The 26,021-nt window shown below is 41.5% G+C and overlaps 1 protein-coding gene and 1 long non-coding RNA gene across 3 annotated transcripts in view; one reads left to right on the top strand and one right to left on the bottom strand.

Moving 5' to 3' along the window:
• Positions 1–26,021, bottom strand: part of LOC110526153 (protein kinase C-binding protein NELL1) — a 408,096-nt gene that overhangs the window by 302,279 nt on the left and 79,796 nt on the right. The window lies entirely within an intron of this gene.
• Positions 12,806–26,021, top strand: part of LOC149982921 (uncharacterized) — a 255,617-nt gene continuing 242,401 nt past the window's right edge. Inside the window, exon 1 of one of the 2 annotated variants that reach the window (XR_016496754.1) lies at positions 12,806–13,422. This is a non-coding gene — a long non-coding RNA (uncharacterized LOC149982921). The remainder of the gene's footprint in view (positions 13,423–26,021) is intronic. The other variant, XR_016496753.1, reaches the window with a different exon arrangement.

The raw sequence follows: 26,021 nt of genomic DNA, 5'->3' as shown, positions 1-26,021 counted from the left end.
GACTGTTTCTATCTACAAGCCATCAGACTGCTGAACACTTGAACTGGACTCACCACCTGCTCTCATTCTCCTGCACCTTGGCACACATGCACTCACTCATACACACACCCTCACAGACATGGACACATCCCATTTTATGTTTGTATTCTTAACTTGTATTATTTTTTATTGTTGTTGCATTGTTGAGAAAGAACCTGATAGTAAGCATTTTGTTGGACGGTGTATACCATGTGTACCCCATACATACAACTTACAAAACTTGAAACACACACACACACACACACACACACAGAGGGAAAGCGTGAGGCTATTCTGGTCTGGGCATGAACACTGATCCAATAAGGATGAATAACACTGAGCTAATCTAATAGTCAAGAGGAGAGAGTGTGTATATGTCGGAACCCTTCTCTCCCTCCAGGGGAAATCCGAGAGTAGAAATGTAGAGCAGCTCTCCTCAAGCATGACAAACAGTCTCACTCCACAGCTTCCTAACGCACACTATTGATATCTGTACCCTGGCTCTGTGCTGGATTACTGCTCTGTCTGCTGACTGGAGACACAAATGGAGTTAAGCATTATCAAGCCAAACATCCAGAGCCATTCAGAAGTATACAAATACGGCTTGTCTATCTGAGCTAGTACTTTGGCTCTCATATGCCTTTGATATGGACATAATCCAGGAGTAAGAATGACCAGATTTACAAACAGTAGAACATTACAATTAGGTTTAGGAACTCTTTCACCTGTAATGCACAGTGAAAACCTCAGTTTCCTCAGTCAGACATAACAAGTGTGTGTGTGTGTGTGTGCGCATGCTCGCGTGCCTGTGTATTGCAGCAGTAGCTCGATGGAAATTACAAGATTATGTTAAAATGCTGTTATTGCATCAAATGGTTGTTTTATGCAACAGAATAAGGGGTTGTTAGAACGCTCATCTGTGTGTGTTCTACTGAGGATGGGCCTCTAGAAGATTTACGATGCCTTTGGTTGCCTAGTGGCAGGTAACCTGGTCACGAAAATCAGAAAAGCAATCAAATTAATTGTTTACCTTTGATGAGCTTCGGATGTTTTCACTCACGAGACTCCCAGTTAGACAGCAAATGTTCCTTTTGTTCCATAAAGATATTTTTTATATCCAAATACCTCCGTTAGTTTGATGCGTTATCCCTAGGAATCCAACGGAAATAGCGGTCACGACAACGCAGACAAAAATTCCACATTATATCCATAATATCGACAGAAACATGGCAAAGTTTTTTATAATCAATCCTCAAGGTGTTTTTCAAATATCTATTCGATAATATATCAACTGGGACAGTTGGCTTTTCACTAGGACTGAGAGGAAAAATGGCTACCTCTCTGTTTAGCGCAAAAATCACACTGAGAGCCAACAACTGACCACTTACGCAATGTGCATTTTACGCTCATTCTTCAAAATAAAGGCCTGAAACTACGTCTAAAGCCTGTAGACACCTTAGGGAAGCCACAGAAAAAGGAATCTGGTTGATATCCCTTTCAATGGGCAACAGGGATGCATAGAAAGACAGGGGTTTCAAATTAAGAGTCACTTCCTGATTGGATTTTTCTCAGGATTTCACCTGCAATATCAGTTCTGTTATACTCACAGACAATATTTTTACAGTTTTGGAAACTTTAGAGTGTTTTCTATCCCAAGCTGTCAATTATATGCATATTCTAGCATCTGGTCCTGAGAAATAGGCAGTTTACTTTGGGAACGTTATTTTTCCCCCCCAAAAAATACTGCCCCCTAGCTTCAAGAGGTTAATGTTTCTGTTTTATACAGTATCAGGGAAAGATGACGCCAGGGCCAGACCCTGGTCTCAACAAAATGAGATACTGTCTGCTGTGAAATATATAAGTATCTTTCATACAAATCTTAACCTTGTGAACCATTCCATACATCTGTTGTTGTCATATAGACTGAAGGAGGACGGACTTTGCTATTAAATGCTGTGGCTAAAACCAGCTCGTTGAGTTCTCAGTGATCACCTTCAGGGGTGATTACCGACCAACTCCATTACTGCAGTAATTAAATAATAAAGTTTGATTGTTTTGAAGAAATATAAAAGATTCCACCACAGACCTGTCCCTCATCCAGTGAAAAATAATTGCTTATTGTCTCTCTATTTGTCACCTCTCTCATTAGAGTATGCTACAAATGTAGATGTAAAATCCCCGTGCTCTCTTTCTCTCTCTTTCTCTCACTAAATGCAGATGGATTATGTCCACCACAAGCAGGTGACTTTTTCCTGGAGGCAACTCTGCAGAGTGGTCATTAGCCGGGACAGCCAGGATTGTCGGCTGATTTAAAACCTAGTACCATTTCCATATGCAAATAAATGCAATAATAAGATGGTGGAACACAGCTATGTAGATACCGCAAGATAAAAACGTAATATTCAATATTGGTAAGTCAGACTAAATATTAGCACTACACAATCTGGTGGGTAATAATCTTCAAACTGGATCACAACACAAAACAAATCTTAAGACTAGAGAAATGTATCAACAAATGTTACGAAAACAAGCGACACCCAAACATGATGGAGAGTGACAGGGGAACCTATTTCAAACGAAAATGTGACTCTTCTACAGACACAGACGATTTAATATTTTCACCACCGGGAATGGCCAAGGATGTAGAACGCATTTCCCTATCGCTCCTGAGTTAGTGACCAAATTCATACATTTAACCTTGCAAAATTGTATATATTTCTGTTTGGCCAGGCATCTGAAGAGATCCATAAACAATTCAGATCAGGTTTGAGAAATGTACGTTTGTAATGTCGTCTACCCGGCCAAAAACGGAGTCTGCAAGAGCAGGCTGCAGAAGCCCGCGCCCTCTCCGGATTCACCCCCGCCACCGGACACTGCTAATGCTGGCCCCACGGAAACATTGACTGTGGAGATGCTACAATCCCTGATAGGCACCCTCAAAACCAATATTTTCAGCTAAATTGACTCTCTCTCTACCAATCTCAGGTCAGAGATATCAATGGTCAAAGATGAACTTAAAAAATTATAGTATACAGAATAAGCTCGACGCACAAGGAGTGGCCTTATCGGATTTGGAACGAGGTGCTACAGACCACAGCACTCGCATTAGCGAGCTAGAGGCTAGCGTTGGCTCATTGATAACTAAGGTGGCATACCTCGACTATAGATGTGAAGATATGGAAAGTAGAATGCGGAGGAACAACATTCCTCTACTGGGAATACCAGAGGGAGTGGAGGGCCCAAGACCTACGGAGTTCATGGCCCAGCTGCTTCAGGAGCTGCTCGGTCTGGAGGAGAAGCCACTGCTAGACCGGGCCCACCGCACTCTGCGTAGCCGACCCCGGGATGGAGAACACCCGCGACCATATGTCATCAGGGTGCATTTCTTTCACGTCCGCAATGACATACTGAGGAGATTGGGAGACGCATCCCCTCTCCTCTACAAGGGTAAAAGGGTCTCGATATTTGCGGACTACACCACAGCCATGGCTAGGAAGCGGGCTAGCTTTGGAGCTGTGAAGCGCCAGCTATGCGCCTGCCCGGGCGTGAAGTTTGGCCTCATCTACCCTGCAGTCCTGAGACTGACTTTACCGGACAGCTCTACGCACAGATTTGAGGACCTGGCTTTAGCGGCAGATTTCATCAACAAGAACGTGAAAGTGGCTGTTGTACCTCATGGTGTGGAACAAATGGTTGGTTAGCAGGCTAGTTAGCAGGCGAAGCCAATATTTTTGCAAGCGAATCCAATTTTGCTGGGTTCATCGACATTTGTATGTCATTCTTGAAAAGAAAAAAAAATCTAACCCAGGTTGCCGCCGCTAATGCCAGTATCGGGCTGTTTTCATGGTTCAGTCGTAGCTTTACCATCTGTATTGCTGTTAAACCTCTCTTAACCAAGGTTAGTTTTCCTCAGACTCTGTTGGGGACCAATCTATGTATGTTTGGCTTACTCTAGTTAAATGGTCACAAATCTCAGGTATCACAGAGTATGAGTTATCATGCTTTGCTCTAAACTTTTTTTTGTATTTAGGGTTTTGCTTGCATCTCAGTTGGGGAGATACTTCGGCAAGGGAGGGTGTGAGAGAAGTGGTTTTTCCCTCTTTATTTGTATATAGTTTTTATATGTATTTTGTGCCTCGTCGCTTGTCTTTGTTTTTTAAATTTGCGCTTTTAGGTTCAACTAAGATTTTCAGTATACATTGTACCTTGTCCTTTACACATCCTCTCTCTCTTAAGACATAACTAATGTCTTTAATTTTCTCACTTGGAACTGCAGGGGCATAAATAACCCAGTTAAACGTAGTAAGATGCTACACCACCTTCATCAATTGAAAGCTCACATCATCTTTCTCCAAGAAACTCATCTGAAGTTATCACAACACTCAAGACTTAGGTGCAGTTTGGTGGGTCGGGTGTTCCATTCCTCATTTCAGAGTAAGGAGCAAGAGGGGTGGCTATTTACCTTCACATATCGGTACCTTTTACATGTTCTAATGTGATTGCAGATCCCCATGGTAGATACATAATTGTCAGTGGTAGGCTGCTCAACACAAAGGCACTTCTTGTTAATATTTATGGTCTTAATTGGGACAATGGTGATTTTTTTCAAATCGGTTTTCTCTACACTGCTAGATATGTCTTCCCATATGTTGATCTTAGGTGGTGACTTTATCTGTTGGTTAGACCCACATTTGGATCAATCCTCCACTAAACTTTATCAACCTCAGCTAGAGTTGTCTGAACCTTTATGTCTGAATTTGCAGTTTCAGATCCTTGGAGAATGTTTAATCCAGCTGGAAAAGCATACTCTTTTTTCTCATCAGTTCATCACACTTTTACATGCATAGACTACTTCCTTGTAGATGACAAACTCCTCCATTCCATATCTTCATGTTCATATAATCCAATTGTTGTATCTGACCACGCCCCTGTTACTATGAAAGTAGCCTTTCAAAATGTTGACAATCTGTGACCGCCTTGGCGGCTAAATACTCAACTACTCAGCAATGAACACTTTGTCAATTTTGTTTTGAGTCAAATCGACTTTTTCATGATTACAAATAGAACCCCGAACATCTCTGTGTTTACTCTCTGGGAAACTTTAAAAGCTTATATCAGAGGTGAAATTATTTCCTACACCGCACATGAGAACAAACTGAAAAGGGATAGGCTATATATGTTAACATGCTGTATTGCCCAATTAGATGACATTCATGCCATTTCACCATCCCCGGATATTTATAAGGAACGTTTAACTCTGCAAGCAGAATTTGACACATTACGTCATGACTTCCGCCGAGGTCGGGTCCTCTCCTTGTTCGGGCGACACTCGGCGGTCGGCGTCGCCGGTCTTCTAGCCATCATCGATCCATTTTTCATTTTCCATGTGTTTTGTCTTGTTTTTCCTCACACCTGGTTTCAATTCCCTCAATCATTTGTTGTGTATTTAATCCTCTGTTCCCCCCATGTCTTTGTGTGGGATTGTTTATTGTAAGTGCTTCTGCACGTGTTGTTTTGTGCGCGACGGGTTTTTGTACCCAATTATTCTTATTATTTTTATGCCGTGGGTTTTGCTAATAAACTGCTCCGGCTATTACCAAGTTCTGTTCCCATGCGTCTGACTTCCCTGCCACCGATTACGCACCCCGTACACATTATTAACAGACCAGGTCACTGAACTGCTTGTCAAGCCCAGGAGCTCTTAATATGAACAAGGAGATAAAGCTAGTAAATTATTAGCTCACAAGTTACGTCAACTATCATCATCATTTCAGATTCCTAAAATTCGTACATCATCTGGGATATCATTAGATTCTAGGGGGGTCAATGGTGAGTTCAAGAGATTTTACCAGTCTCTATATACTTCTGAAAGTAAAGTGGACACAATGGAATTGGATGATTTCTTCCACTCATTTGCTGTGCCTTCTGTCAGCTGGGATTTGGTTCAAAAATTAGAGTAGCCGATCACTGTTGAAGAATTGTCTAATGCTGTCAAATCCCTTCAATCCGGGAGAAGCTCAGAGCCTGACGGCTACTCGGCAGAGTTTTATAAAAAGTTTATCTCCAAAATAGCCCTTATTTTAATTTAAATGTACAATGAAGCATTTGTAAATGGTGCTCTTCCACAGACTCTGACTCAGGCAACCATTTGTCTTATTCTTTAAAAAAACAAAGACCCTCTTGACTGTGCATCATACCGTCCAATTAGCCTGCTAAATGTTGACTATAAAATTCTAGTTAAACTTCTGGCAATGCATCTGGAAACAGTCCTCCCATCAATTATCTCACCGGATCAAACAGGATTTATTATAAATAGACACTCATTCTTCAATCTTCGACGATTATTTAATATTATATATAATCCTTCTGTCATCAATACCTCTGAAGCCATTATATCCCTGGATGCGGAGAAAGCGTTTGATCGGGTGCAATGGAAATACCTTTTATACACTCTAAATAAATTTGCCTTTGGCTCCAAATTCATGGCTTGGATAAGACTTCTGTACTCATCCCCTCAACCTCTGTCAGGACTTATAACACTCAATCAGACTGCTTCCCTTTGCAACGATCGACATGCCAGGGTTGGCCTTTAAGTCCCTTACTGTTTGCCCTCGCCATAGAACCACTTGCAATAACACTTCGCACCAACCGCCTCATCAAAGGTATAGTCAGATACGGACACGAACCCAAACTGTCCTTACAGTGCCTTGCGAAAGTATTCAGCCCCCTTGAACTTTGCGACCTTTTGCCACATTTCAGGCTTCAAACATAAAGATATAAAACTTAATTTTTTTGTGAAGAATCAACAACAAGTGGGACACAATCATGAAGTGGAACAACATTTATTGGATATTTCAAACTTTTTTAACAAATAAAAAACTGAAAAATTGGGCGTGCAAAATTCAGCCCCTTTAAGTTAATACTTTGTAGCGCCACCTTTTGCTGCGATTACAGCTGTAAGTCGCTTGGGGTATGTCTCTATCAGTTTTGCACATCGAGAGACTGAAATCTTTATGTTTGAAGCCTGAAATGTGGCAAAAGGTCGCAAAGTTCAAGGGGGCCGAATACTTTCGCAAGGCACTGTATATGCAGATGATTTATTTTTACTTTCTGTCTCTGTTCCTGCTACCCTTGCCACTTTTGCATCCTTCGGTCACTTATCAGAGTATGAACTGAATCTCAGTAAAAGCTAATTGATGCCGCTGAATATGGCCGCAAAAAAATTCCCTTTACATAACTTGCCATTTAAAATTGCTCACAATAGTTTTATTTATCTCGGGGTACATGTCACAATCAGATTTGAAAACCTTTTTCAATCCAACTTTGCTCCTCTTTTAACCCGTACTAAGGATGATTTGGAACGCTGGTCTTTGCTACAACTCTCCCAAATTGCGCCGTCGGGAGTTGGCCTGCCGAGACACCACCCTCACTTTGGACCAGCTGGTGGACCTGCTGGCTACCCGCGGACGTCCGGATCGGGGCCTGTCAGTTCCATCCCCAGCCCATGGAGCTGGGAGGTGCTGCCCTTAGGGCGACCGGAGGAAGGGCCATTCCCTGCACCATCTGTGGCCACAGAGGGCACACTGCTGGTCGGTGCTGGGGGGTTTCCTCAGGGAGTCAAGGCAGCAGGCAGGGCACTATCGTGTGACCCCAGGTGAGTCGGCACCAGGCTCACCCAGAGCCCCCTGTTGCTCACATGTATGTGTTTATTCAATTTCCTGAGTTTTCCCCGCATTCCCAGCATAAGGCGCTCGTAGATTCAGGCGCAGCTGGGAATTTTATTTACCTTTCATTTCCCATAGTTTAGGGATCTGGAGTTTTTGTTCCTGTGGATATGCCCTTCCCTGTGCACACCCTAGATAGTTCACCATTAGGGTCAGGGCTGATTAGGGAGGCCACCGCTCCACTAGGCTGGGATAGGAGCCGTGCTCTCTCAGTGCTCGGGTACGCCACCGAAGCTACGCCCCTGTGCCTTCTTTTCAAAGAAGCTCAGCCCGGCAGAGCAAAACTAGGATGTGGGGGACCGGGAGCTGTTGGCTGTCGTCAAGGCTCTGAAGGCGTGGAGACATTGGCTTGAGGGGGCGAGACACCATTTTCTCATCTGGACTGACCAACGATATCTGGAGTACATCCAGGCGGCGAGGAGACTGAACCCTCTCCAGGCAAGGTGGGCCATGTTTTTTTACCTGTTTTGTGTTCACCCTGTCCTACCGAGGGCAGACGCACTGCCCCAGATGTATGACACAGAGGAGCGGTCCACGGATCACACTCCCATACTTCCGGCCTCTTGCCTGGTGGCACTGGTGGTGTGGGAGTTGGACACAGACATCGAGCGGGCGTTACGTACAGAGCCCACTCCTCTCCAGTGTCCAGCTGGGCGTCTGTAGGTTCCGTCTACTATCCGCAATCTATTGGGCCCACACGTCACCCCCCTCTGGTCATCCTGGCATCAGTCGGACGGTGCGCTGTCTTAGTGGGAAGTACTGGTTGTCCACCTTGGCCAAGGACGTGAGGGTTTATGTTTCCTCCTGCTCGGTGTGCGCCCAGTGCAAGGCTTCCAGGCACCTGCCCAGAGGGAAGTTACAACCCCTACCCGTTCCACAACGGCCGTGGTCGCACTGGTCGGTGGATCTTCTTCCCTCACAGGGCAACACCGCAATCCTGGTCGTTGTGGATTGGTTTTCTAAGTCCTGCCGTCTCCTCCCTTTGCCCGGTCTCCCTACGGCCCTACAGACTGCAGAGACCCTGTTCACGCACGTCTTCCGGCACTACGGGGTGCCTGAGGACATAGTCTCTGATCCGGGTCCCCAGTTCACGTCCAGGGTCTGGAGGGCGTTCATGGAACGTCTGGGGGTCTCAGGCAGCCTCAACTCAGATTTTCATCCCGAGAGTAATGGGCAGGTGGAGAGAGTAAACCAGGATGTGGGGAGACTGAAAAATGGAGTACCTCCTTACAGCACTTCAGATCCCACGCAAAGTTATCAACAAAATCCAACTCGAACTTGTACACCGCTTTGGACAGAGAGGGCAGAGGTATGAACGCCCAATTGTTGCCAAATTTGCTTTCTTTAAAGATAAAATAATGGTTACATTTCTGGGTAAAAGACTTGCTGGCACAAAAATAGGCATGACTGACTAGTTCCCAAAGGAAATTGCAGAACGTTGCAAAGTTCTGTATCCAATTTTCAAGGAAAATTAATTGAAAGGGAAATGCATAGCTCGTGTGGTCGATAAACTATATATTGATAACCAGTTGTTCAGAGACACAAAGACTACTCCATGGCTATTCTAAAAATTAGAAAATTCTCATAGAGGAGGCAAATAATGAAACACACAATTCTAGCCCTGTTATGGATTGTAATAATACAACAGCAAAATATAGCTTTTCTATCTATTTTAAAATATATCTAATTAAACATGGTGGAGATAAAAACACAGTAAACAGAAGGCACAGTACGTGTGGATGTAATGAGATGGATGGTGTGGTGTGTCTTTTTTGGTGTGGCGATGAGTGAGAAAGGAACTGGTTGCATATCCCAGAAACAATGTATTTCTGTGAGTAGGGGTTGTGAGAGAGCTTTCAATGTATGCAGATGAGGGATATACAGTTGAAGTCGAATGTTTTTCGAATGTTTTTCAAAATTCCTGCATTTAATCCTGTCTTAGGTCAGTTAGGATCACCACATTATTTTAAGAATGTGAAATGTCAGAATAATAGTAGAGATAATGATTTATTTCAGCTTTTATTTCTTTCATCACATTCCCAGTGGGTCAGAAGTTTACATACACTCAATTAGTATTTGGAAGCATTGCCTTTAAATTGTTTACCTTGGGTCAAACATTTCAGGTAGCCTTCCACAAGCTTCCCACAATAAGTTGGGTGAAATTTGGCCCATTCCTCCTGACAGAGCTGGTGTACCTGACTCAGGTTTGTAGGCCTCCTTGCTCGCACACTCTTTTTCAGTTCTGCCCACAAATTTTCTATAGGATTGAGGTCAGGGCTTTGTGATGGCCACTCCAATACCTTGACTTCATTGTCCTTAAGCCATTTTGCCACAACTTTGGAAATATGCTTGGGGTCATTGTCCATTTGGAAGACCCATTTGAGACAAAGCTTTAACTTCATGACTGATGTGTTGAGATGTTGCTTCAATATATCCACTTAATTATCCTACCTCATGATTGCATCTATTTTGTGAAGTGCTCCAGTCCCTCCTGCAGCAAAGAACCCCCACAACATGATGCTGCCACCGCCGTTCTTCACGGTTGGGATGGTGTTGTTCGGATTGCAAGCCTCCCCCTTTTTCCTCCAAAGATGACGATGGTCATTATGGCCAAACAGTTCTGTTTTTGTTTCATCAGACCAGAGGACATTTCTCCAAAAAGTACAATCTTTGTCCCCATGTGCAGTTGCAAACCGTAGTCTTGCTTTTTTTATGGCCATTTTTGGAGCAGTGGCTTCTTCCTTGCTGAGCGGCCTTTCTGGTTATGTCGATATAGGACTCGTTTTACTGTGCATATAGATACTTTTGTACCTGTTTCCTCCAGCATCTTCACAAGGTCCTTCGCTGCTGTTCTGGGATTGATTTGCACTTTTCGCACCAAAGTACATTCATCTCTAGAAGACAGAATGTGTCTCCTTCCTGAGCGGTATGACGGCTGCGTGGTGTTTATACTTGCATACTATTGTTTGTACAGATGAACGTGGTACATTTAGGCGTTTCGAAATTGCTCACAAGGATGAACCAGACGTGGAGGTTTACAAGTTTTTTCTGTGGCTGATTTCTTTTGGTTTTCCCATGATGTCAAGCAAAGAGACACTGCGTTTGAAGATAGACCTTAAAACACATCCTAAGGTACACCTGCAATTGACTCAATTGAGAAGATTCTAAAGCCATGACATACATTTTGGGAATTTTCCAAGCTGTTTAAAGGTACAACTTAGTGTATGTAAACTTCTGACCCATTGGAATTGTGATACAGTGAGTTATAAGTGAAATAATCTCTGTAAACATTTGTTGGAAAAATGACTTGTGTCATGCATAATGTAGATGTCCTAACCGACTTGCCAAAACTATAGTTTGTTAACAAGAAATTTGTGGAATGGATGAAAAACTAGTTTTAATGACTCCAACCTAAGTGTATGTAAACTGTATGTGTATGTAGACTTCAACTGTAACTATGACAGAAGAATTTATAACTGACTTTTCTAACATAACATAGGTACAGAAATCCCCTTATTGAATGGGATACTTTTAAATGTGCCTTTACTGGCCATGTAATTCAGAACTCATCTATAAAACAAAAGCAATTTAGATCAAACGAGTTCATATTAACAAAGGAAATGGAAGTACTAACAGTACAGTTAGATAGCAATAAAAACTGTACCATAGAGGCACACAATAAGTTAGAGGATAAACAAAAATAAATTGAGTAACTTATTCAAGAAAGATCCAGGTTAATATATTATAAAAAAAATAAAGAAAGCTGGATGGAATAAGGGGAAAAATGCACCAACTAATTTTTCAATCTTCAACATATAAATGCTACCAAAATGTTTTATTGAAACTTGTTACAAATGATGGAGTCACACATGATTCACCAAATTATATTTTTAAAGAGGAAGTAAAGTACTTTAAGAATATGTTTAAGTTTCAGTCTCCTCCATCTCCACTGACCGAAGCTAATTGTATAGATTTTTTTTCCTATTAATAATGCAAAATTAACATCTGAACAGAAAGACTCCAGAAAGGCCAAATTACAGAGGAGGAACTTCTTATACTCACGTGAAGGCCAGAATCCCGGAGTTACCTCTTCGCTGTTGACGTGTTTTTTCCGGGCACTATTTAATGAAGCTACCAGTTGAGGACTTGTGAGGTGTCTGTTTCTCAAACTAATGTACTTGTCCTCTTAATCAGTTGTGCAACGGGGACTCCCACTCCTCTTTCTATTCTGGTTAGAGCTGGTTTGCGCTGTTCTGTGAAGGGAGTAGTACTCAGCGTTGTACGAGATCTTCAGTTTCTTGGCAATTTCTCGCATTGAATAGCCTTCATTTCTCATAACAAGAATAGACTGAATAGATTTAGAAGATATTCTTTGTTTCTAGCCATTTTGAGCCTATAATATAACCCACAAATGCTGATGCTCCAGAAACTCAACTAGTCTAAAGAAGGATAATTTTATTGCTTCTTTCATCAGAACAACACTTTTCAGCTGTGTTAACATAATTGCAAAAGGGTTTTCAAATAATCAATTAGCCTTTTAAATGTATTAACTTGGATTAGCTAACACAATGTGCCATTGGAACACGAGTAATTGTTGCTGATAATGGGCCTCTGTACGTCTATGTAGATATCCCATAAAATCTGTCGTTTCTAGCTGCAATAGTCATTTACAACACTAACAATGTCTACACTGTATTTCTGATCAATTTTATGTTATTTAATGGACAAAAAATTTGCTCTTCTTTGAAAAACAAGGACATTTCTAAGTGGCCCCAAACTTTTGAACAGTAGTGTATGTATGTGGATAAACAGTATTTATATTTACCCCAAAAATATATGGGGGATTGGAAATGATGCAGACAATTACATTGATGGAAGCAACAATCTATCCGCAATATTAAAGCTGATTCTCCACATAAAAAAATACATTTAACCTGTTAGATCTCTAGGGGCGCTATTTCATTTTTGGATAAAAAACGTTCCAGTTTTAAGCGCGATATTTTGTCACGAAAAGATGCTCGACTATGCATATTCTTTTGGAAAGAAAAGTTTTGGAAAGAAAACACTCTGAAGTTTCAGAATCTGCAAAGATTTTGTCTGTAAGTGCCCCAGAACTCATTCTACAGGCGAAACCAAGATGATGCATCAACCAGGAATTAGCAGAATTTCTGAAGCTCTGTTTTCCATTGTCTCCTTATATGGCTGTGATTGCGCAAGGAATGAGCCTACACTTTCTGTCGTTCGCCCAAGGTCTTAGCAGCATCGTGACGTATTTGTAGGCATATCATTGGAAGATTGACCATAAGAGACTACATTTTCCAAGTGTCCGCCTGGTGTCCTGCGTGGAATTCGGTGCGCAATTGCCAGCTGCTCGTACTTTTCCATTTGATATAGGGGAGAAACCATGTGTCCAAGAACGATGTATCAATGAAGAGATATGTGAAAAACACCTTGATGATTGATTCTAAACAACGTTTGCCATGTTTTCAGTCGATATTATGGAGTTAATTTGGAAAAAAGTTCGCGTTTTGAGGACTGAATTTTTTTATTTTTTTTGGTAGCCAAATGTGATGTATAAAACGGAGCTATTTCTAATACACAAAGAATCTTTTTGGAAAAACTGAGCATCTGCTATCTAACTGAGAGTATCCTCATTGAAAACATCAGAAGTTCTTCAAAGGTAAATTATTTTATTTGAAGGCTTTTATGTTTTTGTTGAAATGTTGCGTGCTGGATGCTAACGTTAATGCTAACGCTAAATGCTAACGCTAAATGCTAACGCTAAATGCTAACGCTAGCTAGCTACTTTTACACAAATGATTGTTTTCCTATGGTTGAGAAGCATATTTTGAAAATCTGAGATGACAGTGTTGTTTACAAAAGGCTAAGCTTGAGAGATGGCATATTTATTTCATTTCATTTGCGATTTTCATGAATAGTTAACGTTGTGTTATGCTAATGAGCTTGCTGATAGATTTACACAATCCTGGATACAGGGGTTTTTTCATAGCTAAACGTGACGCAGAAAACGGAGCGATTTGTCCTAAACAAATAATCTTTCAGGAAAAACTGAACATTTGCTATCTGAGAGTCTCCTCATTGAAAACATCTGAAGTTCTTCAAAGGTAAATGATTTTATTTGAATGCTTTTCTGTTTTTTTGTGTAAATGTTGCCAGCTGAATGCTAATGCTAAATGCTACGTTAGCCATCAATACTGTTACACAAATGCTTGTTTTGCAATGGTTGAGAAGCATATTTTGAAAATCTGAGATGACAGTGTTGTAAACAAAAGGCTAAGCTTGAGAGCTAGCATATTTATTTCATTTCATTTGCGATTTTCATGAATAGTTAACGTTGCGTTATGGTAATGAGCTTGAGTCTGTATTCACGATCCCGGATCCGGGATGGGGAGACCAGAAAGGTTAAAAATGATTAAATAATCATAATAATCATAATGGTAACACTTTACTTGACACCCAGTGTCATAACACATTATGACATGGGTGAGCCTAATCCTGAATGCTGATTGGTTAAAACCGCATTACAGCCAGTGTCTATTCCACAAGTTACCACAGGCTAAATCTATGACGTCAAAATGCCTATTTACTCTGTTCCATCTGATTATGCAGTCCACTGTCTCATTAGCCAAGCCAGGCAATTTATAAACTTGATCTCCACTATAAAAAGCATTTAGACATTATCTCACATTTCTTTTAGACTAACACTTAGTTTTCAACATGGGATATTTGTATAAACCTTGCTGTCTGTCTCTGACATTTGCAACATTATTTCAATACTCAAATTCGATCTCCAAGTGTCGTATAGTAATGAGCGTGACGGGAGTCTTGATGACACAGACAGGCAGGCAGCTTTTCTCAGCTAGTCAAAACCACGAATCAGCATCATTTTTATGGATACAGCGATACGCCATCCCATCTGGTTTGCACTAAGTGGGACTATCATTTGTTTTCAACATGACAATGACCCAACACACCTCCAGGCTGTGTAAGGGTTATTTGACCAAGAAGGAGAGTGATGAAGGGCTGTATCAGATGACCTGGCCTCCACAATCAGCTGACCTCAACCCAACTGAAAAGGGTTGGGATGAGTTGGACCGCAGAGTGAAGGAAAAGCAACCAACAAGTGCTCAGCATACATTGGTTGCTCCAGTAAAGGTTTGCGATTATGCTGCGGGACTTAGAGGTCATTTGTGGTTTAGTACGGTACGCTGCGTCACCACTTCATTGCTCCAAACCAGCGCAAGGGGGAGTTAGAGCACTGATTATGCTTTTGGGTCCTACTATGTCTCTAACTGACAATGAATGGGTGACATAAACCTAAATAGAAACTGATATTTGTGCACGACTTCAGTATCACTTACGAAAATTGTTGTTACACTAAGATCTTTACCATTTTATTTTGTTAAGATTATTTTGCTCTTACTGTAGTACTGTACCAGTCATGTGGTACAGTGCCTGAGTGGTGCAACGGTCTAAGACAAGCTGTGTTGCTACAGATGCTGGTTCAATACCTGTGCCTCCCTTGACTGGGAGACCCATGAGATGATGATTGTAGGTTTTTGGTTTCTCTCCCTCTAAAAACAGAAAGAAATGATTCTAAGTAACGAACTGGATTTATTTTTTATTTTTTACAAATTAGTAACAATGTCTCACCCCATGCTGAAGATGGCCTTTTTCTCGCTCATTTTACGTTATTTGAAAAATAAATCATCTTCAAAATACAAAGCCTCCAGTGACGATTCATGACCCGAAGCCTCCAGCGATGGCCTGCAGTTCAGAGTCTCCAGCGACGGTCTGCAGTCCAGAGTTTCCAGTGACGGCCGGCGGTCCCGGAGCCTCCAGCAACGGTTCCCAGTCCGGAGCCTCCAGCGGGGGTTCCCAGTCCAGAGCCTCCAGCGGGGGTTCCCAATCCGGAACCTCCAGCGGGGGTTCCCAATCCGGAGCCTCCAGCGGGGGTTCCCAATCCGGAGCCTTCTGCAACGATCTACGGTCCGGAGTCCCCGGCGACGATCTACAGTCCGGAGCCCCCGGCGACAATCCACGGTCTGGTTTCTCCGGTGACGATCCACGGTCCGGTTCCTCCGGCCAAGGTCTATGGTCCGGAGTCCCCGGAGACGAGCCACGGTCCGGTTCCTCCGGCGACAATCCACAGTCCGGAGCCTCCGGTGATGATGCACAGTCCGGTTCCACAGAAGCGGAGGGATCAGTGAGCGGAACGGGGTCTATGTCCCGAACCGGAGCTGCCACCAAGGCTAGATGTCCACCGTGACCCTTCCCCATAGAGTCAGGCTTTGCGGCCCACCTTTGGGGGGTGCGGACTCCTGTCACACCCTGACCTTAGAGAGCTTTTTGTGATTTGGGTGGGCATTCTAGTTTTTCTATTTCTTTGTTGGTCGGGTATGGTCCCAATCAGAGGCAGCTGTCTATCGTTGTCTCTGATTGGGGGTCATATTTAAGCAGACTTTTTTCCAACTTTAGTTGTGGGATCTTGTTTGTGTGTAGTTGCTTACTGCACTGCATGTAGTGCTATGTTTGTTCTTGTATTTTGTTGTATTTTAGGTGTCATTTAAATAAAAGTAAAATGTACGCCTACCACGCTGCACCTTGGTTCAATACATCTCTAAACGATCGTGACAAAAATATTGTTATTTTTTTTAAACAAAGCGATTATTATTAATTTAGAATTATATAAAAGCCTGTTGGATATATAAAAGCCTGAGGATTAAATATAAATGTATTTTGACTTGTTTTAACAAAGTTTAGCGGTAGCTTTTTGGATTCCTTTCTCTGCATGTTGATGAGTGTTTTACTCAAATCGATGGCGCCAATTAAAAATACTTTTTGGGATATAAAGAAGGATTTTATCTAACAAAACAATACTACATGTTGTAGCTGGGACCCATTAGATGACAAATCAGAAGAAGATTTTCAAAAAGTAAGTGAATATATAATCGCTATTTTTGAATTTATGAAACCTGTGCCGGTGGAAAAATATTGTGACGTGGGCCGCCGTCAAACAATCGCATGGCATGTTTTCGCTGTGAAGCCTACTGTAATCTGACAATGCAGTTAGATAAACAATAATTATATCATACACTGCATTTGAAGAAACAATGGGAAAGTAATTCTGCTTTGAAAGTTGATCAACTTGTAAACTCATTTTTGAGAAAACTGACTTTCAGTGTTTTGCTACTACTATTGGAGAACCCTTCTTTGTCTACACCTATTCAGCATTGTTCACACCCTGTTAAGCCTTAGCCCCACCCATCTCTTTAAGGGTTGATCTGTGCGTACTGTACTAACTTGCCAGCTACTTCCAGACATGGAAGAGAGAGAGAACAGCTCACTGAACATTACTCGCCCTAGCAGAACTGGTTAGGCTGTTATGTTATCCAGAGCGTTGGTGACTGCAACTGTGCTGTCAGATTGTCTGTTCATAAATTCAGAACGTTTCGCTTTCAGAGCGCACACTGGACCTCACAACGACAGTCAAGCATCCATGCTAACTGGCTAACATTGGCTAATTACTTCAACACACATAATGAGAGAACACCCCACTCTGACCATTTTACTCCCCCTAGCAGAGCTGGTTAGGCAGTTTTCATGTTATCCAGCGCTTTGGTGACTGTAACAGTGCTGCTCGCAACGATTTAATTATGCTTTGTTGCCGACATTTACTGACACCGGACATGTGCAACCTGTGTTGAGCATTCAACAATTCAGCAGTTATTCTGCGCTCTGGCACACTAAGGCGAGAGTATTTTGTTAAGAAATTTAGCTATATAGCTAGCTAGGTAAACAATGAATCCCAACGCATGACATAACGTTAGTTAACGAGCCAGCCAGCTAATGTTAGCTAGCTAACAGTACTAACTAACTGGAAATGAAAATACTTTGTCAAAATTAGAGTGGAGTCCTTTGTTAAGACATGTAGCTCGCTAAACAATGGACTATAATCACAGCTCATGACATTATTACCCTGCATGAATCCACAGGTAGCTAACCAACCAAGTTATATGGCTATAACTAGTCAAGCAAATGTGTCTGAGATACGGAGAATAAGATCATACACATAACGTTAGCTAGCTAACAGTACATTGAAATTAAACCACTTTCTGTTAAAATTAGAAACATGTAATATATGAACATGTAATATTTAGCTAGACTATCTTACCAGTATACATCATGGTTTGAAACTAGGCATCTCCTGTCTGATGCGATGCATGGTTACCCTTAGTTTGACAGTGTAATCCATGTTTTCTCCATCTCCTTCGCTATCATACTCGAATTCCACTGACAAAACTCGGTCCTCCAGAAAGTGGAGAGCATACACCTAACATTAGCTAGCAAGCCAGCCAGCTAAGGTTAGCTAGCTAACAGTACACTTTAACTCGACATTAGGTTTATGCAGTTTTACTACGCAATACATTTTTAAAAAGACGCATTTGACATGATTACCTAGACATACTGACCAGCTCCAATAGACAGTATGCTATATGGCAGACCAATCCAATATATTGGTCTGCCATATATGTCCAGCACACTCATTATCTCATCCAATCATGGCTAGCGGGAAGGTTGCTCACTTTTTCTGTGGCTAAACCAACTAGGCTTGTCATTTAACAATGTTATTTGTATTTACAGATGGCATACAAATTTGATATTTAGGCACATGAAAGTTCACATGTTCGAGAAGGCATTTCTGTCAAAAAACGCATTTTGATAAAAAAAAATGTTTTTACGTTCCAACAGCTGTGAAGTCGTGACTTGCGACATACACCTAGTTTCCTGAATCGGGTCACATATATCAACCATTCAACTTCATGAGTGAATGGTTGATGAGTGCTTTCTCTGCAGAGGTGCTGGTGTAATTGCACTTTGCCTCAGTGCTTGGTCAGCATCCGAAATGGCACACAATTGCCAATATAGTGCACTACTTTTGACCAGGGCACATAGGGTTTGGGATGCAGCCCTAGTCTCCTTGTCAAAGTGCTCTGTGTATCGAGGAAGGTGCAGCAATCTCACAAGCAGCCACTTCTCCCAAAAAGTTGAATCTGTCAGTCTCTGCCTAATGCCTAGAGGACGGGTGCACTATGAGAAGGCTTTGCCTCTGCCCTGCAAGTCATTCAAATCAAAAGGGGGCAACACCACTGAAAGATAGTTGTGGATAGTGGTTGGGAAGGAGGCAGTCATGAATTCACTAAATGGAATGTTGCTTTACCCCAGGTAGCATTTTCCTTGAACTTTTATTTGCGGTAAATAAATGATAACAATAACATTTATCGCAGGAGCCTGGGAAACAGGCCTGATGGGATTCAATAGATTCAACAATCACATTCCCCTTGAACTCGTCATGTCTGAAATGTTCCCAGCTTCTACCGCTCCCTGTGCAACTGTATTGTACAGAACAAACACGATCCGTAGATCTCTGAGCACCTAATTAGATTTCATAGTGTTGGACAGTGCAATTCAACTCCAGGCCTGGAGGGCCGAATGAAGTACTGCTAGATATCTTTTCTAACCAGTCGTAAATTGATTGATTCATGTCCCTGATTGGCCAGAGAGTTCACTCAGTTCACTCAGTTGGTGTGCCAGATCTGAATCAGTCCCTGGTCAGAAGAAGAGAAATAAAAAATAAAAACTGGATGAACTCCAAAACTGTTTTGGCCCTGAAATTGAATAGCCCTTCTTCGGGCATGGAACTATTTTATATTTCTGCCAAACTGGTGGGATCAGGGTTCTGTACTAGACCCCAATGAGAAAATAGTTTTTCAAAAAATTCCCACCTGAGGACCAACACATCTTCACTGAAGATGGGAAGCAGAAAATATATTCCCCTAAAACTAGAGCACACCCTAAAAGATGTCAGATGTATCATGTTTAATGAATAAAATTACCCACATCCCACCGCCCCACTCCTTCTCTATATCTATCTCTGTACAGGAGGCAGGTTGGTTTTGGCCATGTAGTTCGAGATACAGCGTAATGTGGCTTTGTCAACATACTCCTGAGGGACATTGAGGCCCTGCCTCTGCTGTAACCACATCTTTAATTACTTCAGCTGAAAAATGACCTAATCTGCTCCTGTCCTCTCCTGATTACTGGATGATTTCTACTCTGTGCACTTGTGGACGATGGAGAGGCTGTTGTGTGTGTTCGTGCGTAGGGATTAACAAAAATTACAAAATACAATTACTAAATAAAATAAAGACCAACGTTTCAAAAACAATTACAACTTACATTTGCAAAGTATTGTATTTAATTAAAATACATAAGCAAGTAGCCCTTAAGCCCTTAACAACCATGACTGTGATGTGTTTTTTATCTACCTTAGTTGAATTCGCTGCCTGTAAATCGCTCTGCATAAGAGTGTTTGCTAGAATGGTCAAAAGGTAAATGTGAAAATGAACAACTAAGCACACAGTTTTGGGGGTTTGGAGAGGGAGTGGAGTTCATTTTTACATTTTGGTTGCTTAACAGTGCCATCAGACTTCTGATACCAAAACAGGCTGAAAGAGGGCCACAACATTGTGAACCGCTATGACCCAATTAGGGCCTTCTTTAAATGACGTGCTGCTTTTAAAGGCTTCATAAAGCCTTCCAAAACACTACATAAATGTATTAGAAATAATCTGTAACCATATGTCATGCTTTATAAAGGGTTCACAAATGTGGCATAACTGTGTGACAATCACCAATGTCAACATAACCCTGTGCTTTATAAATGGTGGTATAAGTATCGCTTAATTAAGACCTTATAAATCATATTAAATTGAGGTTTCAAAAAGCATTTATAACCCTGTCATGCATCTTGGAATAGCATCGCAACGTCAGGATATTGGGTTCGATTCTCGGACCACCCATACTTAAAAATGCATTCACGCATGACTAAGTCACTTTGGATAACAGTGTCTGCTTTATGTTATATATTACATTATATTTCACTAAAACATTTCTAGGATGGCCCAACCTCTTTCCCTCTTGGGTGCATAGTCAATATTGAACCTGACTTCAACTTCCCCCAAAATGCTGTGCTGCAAGATGGCACACATTTTAAAACGAAGTAATGCACAGCAAAAAAAACTTTGTAGGGCCTTTTAAAATACATTTTTATTATTTGCCTACGTTTTTTCCCCCAAATTCTGTTTTCTTGTTTCGTTTTTTTCTAGGTTTCGGATGTCCCCCCATTTATTTCACTTTTTTTTTAATAGAAAAACAACAACATTTGATTTTCTGTGTTCACAACTATGCTTAAACCACATCAGGGGATGCCTTTTGAGGTCTGGGAAACTTCTAAGAAACTTTGATTTCTGAGTGTAGTTGCCCTTTATTACAGTGTGCATGCCCTGCACTGTTGTTTGGTTAGCGGGTTTTCTGTAGTGCAGTAAGTGCACATGTGATTTGATACGGTCGCCGATGGAATGGATGAAGCAAAAGGTCTGCAACACTTCTTATTATTCAGAGCCCCATGAAATGACACAATATATACATTCCACAGACCCTACTGAGTATTCCCTGCAATTTATTTACTGCGGCACCCAGAATGTGTGAGTTGCATTGGGAGCATTTATTTGACCTTGGAACATGTTTTTTAAAACCCACATTTAATGCAAATGGCACTTAAAAAATAATGTTGTTCATGTTTAGATAATTATATTTCATATGTCATGAATGGTTATTGACACTTTTATTTTGACATTTCTGAAATTCTGTGAACAGGAAGTACTTTTTTAGTGTTGCTGACAAGACGCTGATTATGTGATGTCTTTGCAAATCAAATGCCTACTAGTGCTGCCACTGAACAACGAAAAACAAGTAAGATAACCGCTATTTATAGTAATTTCAATTAGTTTGTAGTAGTTAAGTGTTGAGTTAGACTACATACTGTAGCTACCTCAATCGAAATTTAGTTAGCTAGCAGGCTCAGCTAAATACAAATCCCCCTAGATACAGCCATATCTCATAGTCACGTCATGCAATTTGTAAATAAAGTAGGAATATAATAATATGAATTTAATCAAGTTTCACCTCTTCCCATTTAGAGTTTCTGGCGCAGCACAGAAATGCCTATATCCAGATGGTGTGACAAAGGCATTTCCTAACAGACCTGCTAACTTTCTTTGTTAATCAGCCAGCTCAAGAACAAGGTACACTATTCACAGACCTGTGTAATGTTCAATGTAATTAATTGCATTACTGCACTTTTTAAAACGTTGTATTTGTATTGTTTAAAAAAAAAATACTAATAAAATAAATGTATGGTTTAAACATGTTTTTAATGTTAATTTGTTTTAACTGTTAGCGATAATTCCCTAAGTGTTAATACATTTGTGTTTACAACATTAAGCCTTTATGTATGTCACGCCTGCTCCCGCTCTCCCTCCCTGGCGCTCGAGGGCGCCAGGCTGCCCAGCACTGTGCACTCGTGCCACCATCATTACGCACACCTGCGATTCATTGCACTTACCTGGACTCAATCAACTGTGTTATTTCCTCCCCTATATCTGTCTGTTCCCCAGCTCTGTTCCCCGCTTCAGCATTAATTGTCGTATGTTGTTGTCTTACCCGGTTCTGACGCCTGTGCTATATTAAATGTAAACTCTCCGTACCTGCTTCTCAACTCCTGTGTCGGTCCTGACAATGTATGTGTTATGAATGATTAAAGGTGTCTAACTTTATAATAACTACAATGTCATATGATATAAAGCATTTATGCATGTGTTATGAATGACCAAAGGGTTTAAGTCAGCATCATGCAATATAGAGTATTTATGGATGTGTTAAGAATGACTGAAGGTGTCTCACTTCAAACTAAGTATTACAGGACACTACATGTGTAATTCATAACACATCCATAAATTATTTACGTTCTGCTGATTTATGAAGGTTCTCTCATGATCCACAGGTTACTGTAGAGTGTGAGAGGCATTTAAATTATTGATGGACCTCCAAAGCTTGCTTTTGTGTGTGTGTGTCAGAACCAAGATGATTTAGAGTAGCCCAACCTGAAACTACCGCACCAGGTATTATTCTTCTGTTCCCATGCTGGAGACCAGGGCTTGATTACAACCTGTTACAATTGTGCCAACATTTTGTGGCTGATCTTTCAGCGGGGTAGTGGGTGAATGTGTCAAAGACCTGAATGGGCCCAGCATCACAAGGTATGACTCATTTTTGTTGTGTGTTTGTGTACTGAGGAACATGTAACCATGTTCCAGAAGAAAGACACTTTCAATTTCTTTGGGTTAGGAGCTTTCATCAAGTTAAGTGTTTCTTGATGTAACGTCGTCCCCAAGCTATTGCACACACAGCACACTCAAGCTTGGGCTATCAACTGTTCAAAGTTGGCCTTGGTGGGAGTGACCATAGAATTCTTTATGAGTGACCTTACTGAGTAAAGTATTTGTCTTCGTCACTGCTTAACACAGTCAAAAAGTCATAATTATTGCTAAACCTTGTCCATTTCCACAATTTATCTCCTTAAAATTAGATTTTAACCCTGCCCATTTCTACAATTTATCTAATTACAATTTGATATTAAACCTAACAATAACTAATGAAGGCCAAGTTTGCTGCATTGGTCCACTAGACCTTCCGCGCATTTGGACGGAAATGTCTGGGAACGAGATTAGGTGTAATGTGACTAACATGAAATTAAACAAATCAAATGTTATTTGTCACATGCGCCAAATACCACAGGTGTAGACCATACAGTGAAATGCTTACTTACAAGCCCTTAAGCAACAATACAGTTTTAAGAAAAAAATACAGTAACAAATAATTAAAGAGCAGCAGTAAAATAACAATAGCGAGGCTATATACAGGGTGTACCGGTACATAGTCAATGTGCGGGGGCACCGGTTAGTTGAGGTAATTGAGGTAATATGTACATGTAGGTAGAGTTATTAAAGCGACTATGCAAAGATAATAAACAGAGAGTAGCAGCGGTGTAAAGAGGGGGGGGGGGGGGGGGGCAGTGCAAATAGTTTGGGTTGCCATTTGATTAGATGTTCAGGAATCTTATGACTAGGGGGTGGAAGCTGTTTAGAAGCCTCTTGGACCTAGACTTGACGCTCTGGTATTGCTTGCCGTGCGGAAGCAGAGAGACCACGCTATTTATTTTTTACTTTTATTTAACTAGGCAAGTCAGTTAAGAACAAATTCTTATTTTCAATGACGGCCTAGGAACAGTGGGTTAACTGCCAGTGATGTACTGGGCCGTACGCCCTACCCTCTGTAGTGCCTTGCAGTTGGAGGCCGAGCAGTTGCCATACCAAGCAGTGATGCAACCATTATATGCTCTTGATGGTGAAGCTGTAGAACTTTTTGAGGATCTGAGGATCCATGTCAAATTTTCAGTCTCCTGAGGAGATTAGGTTTTGTCGTGCCCTCTTCACAACTGTCTTGCTGTGCTTGGACCATGTTAGTTTGTTGGTGATGTGGACACCAAGGAACTTGAAGCTCTCAACCTGCTTCATTACAGCTATGATGAGAATGGGGGCGTGCTCTGTCCTCCTTTTGCTGTAGTTAACAATCATATCCTTTGTCTTGACATCACTTTGAAGCATATGCCATCCTTCAGCACAACATGTTACCCGTTATAAAGCTCATGTTTATCATTTCTGACTTAGTGGGTTATGTCACATTTGATATTGGTGATTATGTCACATAGTTATGCCACATTTATGAACCCTTCATAAAGTATGACATACTGTACGATTATAGATGCTTTGTAACACATTTATGTAGTGCTTATGAAGGATTTATGAAGACTTTTTAAGCTGAACTTCATTTAAAGCTGAATCAGAAAACAGATTATTATTATTTGCTTTTTAAATACAAATTACAGCTCTCAAGTTTCTTGTTACAAAATATAATGAATTGTAGTTCAGGAAAATGAAATACAAATGACAAAAGATTATTGAAATATGTATTTTACATACATTTCACATAAATACAGCGTGTGTGTGTGTGTGTGTGTGCGTGCGTGTGAAACCGACATCAATGTGATGCTAACAGCAACGCTTCCTCCACTGTCCCTGTCCCCTTACAGGGCTCTAACCAGTGGACCTCTGATCACAAACGCATGTGACAGAGCTAGATGTGGAGTGAGGTTGCAACACATTATCTCCGTAACACACTCACACTCCCAGACCTCAAACTCTCTCCTCTCCTTCTCCCAGACCTCAGCTCATCCCTCTCTCCTTCTGCCCAAATCTCATCTCATCTCTCTCTCTCTCTCTCCTCTCCTCCTCCCAGACCTCGGCTCATTCCTCTTTCCTTCCTCCCAGAACTCATCCCTCTCTCCACTTCCAGGACTCATCCCGCTCTACTCTCTTCCTCCAGGACCTCATGCCTTTCTCCTCTCCTCCAAGACATCACCTCTATCCTCCTCACAAGGGAGCCAGTCAGGTTGGGGCTGCAGGATATGGGGTGGTTTTGTGTTACTTGGTTCGTCAAGGCAAGCGAGGGGCCAGCAGTGCCCTTCTGACCTGGCATGTGGTGCACAAACGCAAAATCAATAGCAGAAAAAGGGTTTTAAATGTAAAAGTCATTGACATTTAAAGTTTTCCTTCATTAGGCTCTGCGTAAGGCAGGGGGAGTCATTATCAGGAGAGATTGCTGGTGTAGGAGGAGCTATCATTGATCTTGTTGAAGTTGTTCTGCTGAAGTCGGCCATTGATTGCGGACCTGAGGTGACCGCACATAATGTGTTATTTCAGTGCTTAGTATTGTGCTCTCTGTCAAATGAGAGCTTCACAATGGGCTTTTATTAATATAGCGAGGAAAGAATTGTTCCCTGAAGAACTCCCGTCCATGGGTTCTCAAGGACAACTGGTGCCAATGTTATGGATGAAATCTCATTATTATTCTTCGTAGTTGCACTTATATTTTGTGACCCAGCGGCTGTAGAATTTAAGTGATGAAGCGTGCATGCTGCTCTAAAGAAAATAACTGTGACTGTCCTTCACAGAAAATAAATCCCTACACCTGGTCCACCAACAGTCACACAGCAATCACATATCACATTACAGGAACATTTGTGCCCAGTATGAGCTTGCATAAGCACACGCACACGCACACACACACACACTGCCTTAAGTGTCACAGATTGAGGTTTTCATTTATCCAACGCCCCATTATCCTGTGTAATGCCTCCACTCTTGTCCTAATAGTAGTTTTGTCCAGGCAGAGCTGTGTCCTGTTCCAATCAGACGATCTTGTTAGAAGGTGAAGATAAAGCACCACATAGACATC

The sequence above is a fragment of the Oncorhynchus mykiss genome, chromosome 6 (assembly GCF_057628025.1).
Source record: "Oncorhynchus mykiss isolate SJ-2025 chromosome 6, ASM5762802v1, whole genome shotgun sequence".
NCBI lineage: Eukaryota > Metazoa > Chordata > Actinopteri > Salmoniformes > Salmonidae > Oncorhynchus > Oncorhynchus mykiss.
The sequence above is the reverse complement of the archived record's forward strand: the minus strand, read 5'-3'. Positions and strand labels throughout refer to the sequence as shown.